Raw genomic sequence first — 6,225 nt, forward strand, 5'->3', positions numbered from 1 at the left:
GATATATGATAGGATGAATATAAAGCTAATGTTCTCCCACGTAAACTATCACATAGTTCACAATAAAATATTTTAAATAAAAAGATGCTGTATAGATTCTGTCACTTGACTGAAGGGTCTAAAAAGACATTTGTAGCCATTTTAATCAACCACATTTGATGATTGCCTAGTCATGCAATAGACTTTAAGTACATGAGAAATAAACCCTGTTTGAGTTAAGTCATTGAGATTTGGAGAGAGTTTGTTACCATTGTCTAACATAGCTAATCCTTATTAATACAGGTAATCATTTTGTTTACATATGGAGGCAATTGTTCTTGCTTTACCTACTTTTATCAATGGGTAATTTGAGGAGTATCTGTGTGAAAATGCTTTGAAAATCTGCTTATCAGTACAAGATATAGTATTTTAAAAAATACATAGTATTTGGTTATAGTTGTTATTGTTGTTAGGTTGCATTGAGTCGGTTCGGATTTATAGCAACCCTATGCACAACAGATGGAAATACTGCCTGGTTCTGCACCCACCTCACATTTGTTAAATTTGAGCCCATTGCTGCTGCCACTGTGTCAATTCAGCTCATTGGGGATCTTCTTTTTCATTGACCTCCACTTTACCAAGCATGATCCCTCGTGATATCATGCCCAAAGTACTGCCTACACGAAATTCTGAGTTATAGCTAAAGCAAAAGACCCTTGATTATAAATGTTTCTGCTAAGCTGCCCATGCATATAGGTAAGGAATCTATGGAGCTTCCAAGAATCTTTTAGTTGCTCCCAGAGAGTATCTGGGATAATTTGAGTTAGTACTGATTTGTCTTGCATTGAACAGCATGGACAATGATGTTGAAATGCTGTTGAATATAAAACAGTGTCAACTCAAAATACAATAGTGAAGCAAATGAATGTTGTTTTTGAATATCAAGCTACTCTTCTTTTTCTCCATCACAGAGTCTTCCTGTTCCTTATTTTCCAATGCCTTGTCATTTTCTAGCTTTCTCTTATTTATGATTTTCCCATGACAAAAAGTTGTTCAAACTATAGGTAACCCTTCACAAATACGAGTGAATTTTAAGATTTAACTTCAAGTATAAAATACCACATCTTTGTATTCATTTGATGAGATGTTGTTTCACTAAGTTCCTAAAATTACTCCACTAATGAACTCAAGCCAATTTTTACTGTTTATGTTGACTGTGGATGGTCCTTCCCAACACAGTTTGCATTAACCTGGGAGGTCATTCTTATTGCATTTGATTCAAGTTATTCCAGGTTGAAAATCATCTACTGTTCAGAACTGACACAATCTACAATCCTTTCTTTTGACTCAGCTTTCTTCATCTCCTTCTTCCTTCATCACTGGGGCACCAGACTCTAAACCTTATGTCTAAAGTGTTGACTCTTCCTTATTTGCTGCTGACAGGTAAGAAGCATAACATTTTTCCTCCTTATTAACTTATTTCATTAAGCATAGTGTTTTCAAGATTCATCCACGTTGTAGCATATATCAGACTTCATTTCTTCTATGACTAAATAATATTCCATTGTACCAGAGGTCTTTAAAAGGTTCATGGAGCTGGGAAGGCGAGGACAAGGATGAAGACGTAAAGGATAACTGGGATGATGATGATGAAGAAAAAAAAGAAGAAACTGAAGAAAAGCCAGAAATAAAAATTTCAGAAAAGAAAAGAAAAAAAAAATAGCAGAGAAGATGAAAGAAAAAGAATGGTAAGAAGAAATTAAACAGAGGTTAGAAGAACCTGAAGGACCTAAAGTGCTAACACCAGAAGAACAACCATCAGACAAACTATGACTAAATAAATTGCAGGAAGAGGCAGATTTTGAATTAGCAGAAGAAACGTTTGGTGTTAATAATACAGTTTATGGAATAAATGCAATGAGCCTATCTTCAAGAGATGACTTCACAGAGATTGGGAAGTTACAAAAGGATAAAATTACACAATATGAAAAGTCACTATATTATGTCAGGTTTTTTGGAAGTCTTAGTTCAAGATGTGTGTATTTCATTAGAAATTGATGACTTAAAAAAGATGACCAATTCATTGACTGTGCTTTGCAGTGAAAAACAGAAGCAAGCAAAGCAGAGCCGAAAAGAAGAAAGGTGCAGTTCCTGGATAGGGATTAAAGCTACCATGAAAGACGATTTGGCAGACTATGGTGGTTATGATGGAGGATATATCGTACAAGGTTTTGAAGACTTCTTGTGACAAAGTTTTATCTTCTCCTGGTATCTTCTTTTCTGTTGCCCACAATCCCTTCAACATGTAGCACAACTTCCTTTCCTTTCAGTTCTGCCAAACGCTACAATCAGAAGAGCAGTATCTTTGGTGCTGGTTATTTAACCCCTTGACTCTTAGGTGCTAATGTACAAATGAGGGAACTTGGATCTTGCTGCCAAGGGGTTAAAATCGGGAACCTCAATTGCTAACTAAATCATAGTAAAAAACAAAAAGAAAACTTTAATAATGCTGCCATTGTTGCTCTCTGATTCCATAGCAGCAGTGACTAAATTGGAAACATGGTTGCAACGGGACAAATTGTGTAGTATTTACCAGCACCATTCAGTAACCATACCAGCCTTAACCATACCTCCTTGAACTACTTCATAACTTGTCAAGAAAAGCAGTTTGCAGCAAGGGCATGTGGTGTGCACCTAGTATTAAAATTGGTTTGTCTTAAAATTAAGTGTGATAATATTAAAAATACATCGTGGAGGAGACTGCTTATCTCAAAGTGAAGATACTGTCACCGGAAAGCCACTAGAGTTTGATACTTACAAATAAATGACCAAAACCCCCAACTTTGAAACTGAAGAAGGTAAATTTCCGCTGCATCTCAGACGGTGGCATCTCGTGAGTAAAGACTGTCAAGTTCATATTTATCAGAATATTTCTACTGATGGAGCGCTCTGAATGAGGGAGGGAAACTTCCTTGTTTGAACTATCTGGTTTAAATGTCTGAGAAGCAACCCCTTTGTTCTCCTAGGTCTCAATGGAACAACTTTAGCAGGGTTTTCGTATTTTCCTTTCTTTATAAAACATGCTCAGCAAACTGTACAAGTTCACTACAGTTTGATTATTTGTTATGTTAATAATTATGACATCTGCAATGTTTTATAAAGCGCTAATTTAATAATTTTTAAAAGTTCATAGAAAAAATCCATTATCTTTTCATTTCATTTTTTTCATGAAAAATTTGAAGCTCTTTCATATGTATATATTACATGTTGTTTATCTGTTGATGGACATGTAGGTTGTTTTCGCCTTTTGGTAAATATGAATAATGTTGCAGTGAATATTGGTGTAATTGTGTCAGTTTGAGTCACTACTTAAAATTTCTTAGACTATTAACCACAAGGTAGGTAGTTCAAACCCACCAGCTGCTCCTCAGAAACCTGATGATATGAATCAGAAGTGACTAGACAACATTTAACAGCTACAACACCAAAGTATATTCTTGGGAGTGAAATTAATGTGTCATATGGTAGCTCTGAGGAGCCCTGGTGGTGCCTTAGACTAAGCACTGGACTGCTAACTGCAAAGTCAGCTGTTCAAACCCACCAGCTGCTCCTCAGGAAAGGGAGGAGATTTTCTGACACTATAAAGATTTACAACCTTGGAAAACCTGTACTGGGTTTCTATGAGTTGAAAACGACTTGGTGGCAGTGTGTAATGACTAATGATATTGAGTATTTTTGGTAGAGTAGTCGTTATGAGTCGGGCTGCCAACCTCAAGGTTAGTTGGAAACTACCAGTGGTTCCACGGGAGAAAGAGGAGGCATTCTGCTCCCGTAAAGATTTATAGCCTCGGAAACCGTGTGCAGGGTCGCTATGAGTCAGAACCGACTCCATTGCATACAACAACAACAACAATTGCCTACACGACGGCACTTAACAACCACAATGGCGCTGCGGGTTAATGCAATGGACTGCAAGGCCGGTTTGAACTGCAAGGTCGGTGGTTCAAGCTCTCCAGCCGCTGTTCAGAAACCCTGTACAGGATCGCTATGAGTCGGAACGGACTCAACGACACTTAACAACAATACCAATCAGAAGGTCAGCCCTTCAAGCCTATCCGCCACTCTGACTACGAACAATGAGGCTTTCTGCTCCGCAAAGAGTTACAGCATTGGAAACCCTAATACAGGATATCTGTGAGTGTTGCAGACCGTGTAAGACTAGTCAGAGGTTCGAGGCCCTCTAGGGCTGAGTGTAACAAATGAGGCCACTGGCAGTTAATGGAAAATTGCTTTCATCTTAATATTCAGGTATATATATTAAATTAATACACTGGAGCCTTTGAAAATCCACAGATAAATGTGATATTTTCCTAAAGCCGAGACTAAAGGTTGCAAGGTTAAACCTTTCTCCAAAGGATTAACTAAAAATATCTTAGCTACTTCTCGGTTCTTTGTTCTATAGACAAAGAACCCATCCTCCCTAATCCCTTTTCCAGGTGCAGCCCATTCACCTGGGCGTCTCCTGCAGAACTCTCACCTTCCCCCAACTGACCTCAGGGGCTATAGATATGTTAATTGGGCCTGAGAATCCAAGTTGCTGGCCTGGGATTCGAACCAGTGAAGTACAATGTAGTTACCTGATTGTCTAGAAAATTACTGATGTTAGCTGTATCCTGTTTTAGTCCCTCCCAGCTTGGTGTGAAACTCCTCCCCTAAATAAAGCAGAGGCCCGGGCCTCCCCAGGTGTGCATTACTGGTTGGAAGGCATGGAGTAAAGATTGCGGTGCATTACGGGTTGGAAGGCATGCATTAAAGATTGCAGGGCAGTGAGTCGCTGCCTGCAGAGGCCATGATGCCTGTGGTCCCAAGCCTGCCCACCAGTGATGTATCCACCCTGGCTTTGGGGTGCCTCATTGTCTCCCTCCTTCTTCTGTTTGTCTGTGTATTCTTTCGCTATCCCTATCGCCGCTGGATCTCCCCTCCTCGTGAACCAAACACTCATGAACGACACAACTATGTCGAGGTCAGACCCCGACATGTGAGTTGGAAACCATTCGACAACACTTAACAACAACAGCAATTGCTTTATTTGTCAAATGGAGTTAATGAGAGTGTGAACTGCAAGGTCAGCCTTTCAAGCTCACCAGCTGCTCTGAGGGAGAAAGATGAGGTTTTCTGCTCCTGTAAAGATTTCACAGCCTCAGAAATCCTATACAGAGTGGCTATGAGTCTAAACCGACTCCACGCCACTTAACAACAATAATGACAATCTTACGGTGTAGGAGGAGTCATGGGTAAGCACTTGACTGATACTCACAGGTCAGAAGTTCAAATCCACCAGTAGCTCTTGGAAAACCTAAACAGAGTAACTATGAGTCAGAAACTATGCAACAGTGGGAGAGGAATAAAAATTTTAAATGCATTCAAAGGACTTAGTGCAATCTCTGGCATACAAAAAAAGGCTGCACAGACAATTCTCATTTATCCTAAGTAATGAAAGAAATACGTGGCAGAAAGTGCTACATGCCTCCCAATATTAATTTCTTTCTTTAAGCAAACAAGCTCTGCTTTTTAACTGAGAACATTGCCGCTAAACATATCCCAACCCTCTCTTTTTTTGCATTATAGGCTATAGGTCTGTGTAACTCCACAATTTCAGTTTTTAATTTAATTTAGAACTACCATATGACTCCTAGTGAGACACTGTAGGATCAACACTGGACTACTAACCACAAGGTTGGCGGTTCAAACCTGTTGGGGACCAAAAGACTTACAGGCCTCATAAAACTTAAAGAGTGTCAGAACTGCTCCTTATTTGATTATTCAGTTATGTTTAATATTAGAACATGAGCTCCTGATATCCATGTACAACCAAATTTCCCCCTAGAACCGAGGCAGTAAAACTTCCTCAGAGGACGAACAAGGACAGGTTTACTGGGATTAAGCAGTGAGGTTCTGGAGAGGAACTGCCCGGGATATTCACTTGAGGTGGAGTGGTAAATTCTGGGAATATTGGATTAAGGACAAGGGTGGCAACTCCCTCGGACCGCCCTAGGTTTAATCAGTTTGACCTATATGTTCTCCTTCCTCCTGAAAGCTTAAGCCAGGTATCTGAGACCTCTTGACTTTCTTCAGACCTTCTGAAATCTTTTTCACCTTTACCCATTGAAGATTAGGTGCTATAGGTATGTTAATTAGCCTTGAGAAAACTCGAGCTGCTGCCCTGGGATTCGAACCTGAAAAGTA

At 39.4% G+C, this 6,225-nt stretch overlaps 1 pseudogene; it reads left to right on the forward strand.

Moving 5' to 3' along the window:
• LOC102825886 overlaps window positions 1-2,227 on the forward strand; it is a 12,092-nt pseudogene extending 9,865 nt beyond the window's left edge.
• The last annotated feature ends 3,998 nt before the right edge of the window (window positions 2,228-6,225 follow it).

The sequence above is a fragment of the Chrysochloris asiatica genome, unplaced genomic scaffold, assembly GCF_000296735.1.
Source record: "Chrysochloris asiatica unplaced genomic scaffold, ChrAsi1.0 scaffold00103, whole genome shotgun sequence".
Lineage (NCBI taxonomy): Eukaryota > Metazoa > Chordata > Mammalia > Afrosoricida > Chrysochloridae > Chrysochloris > Chrysochloris asiatica.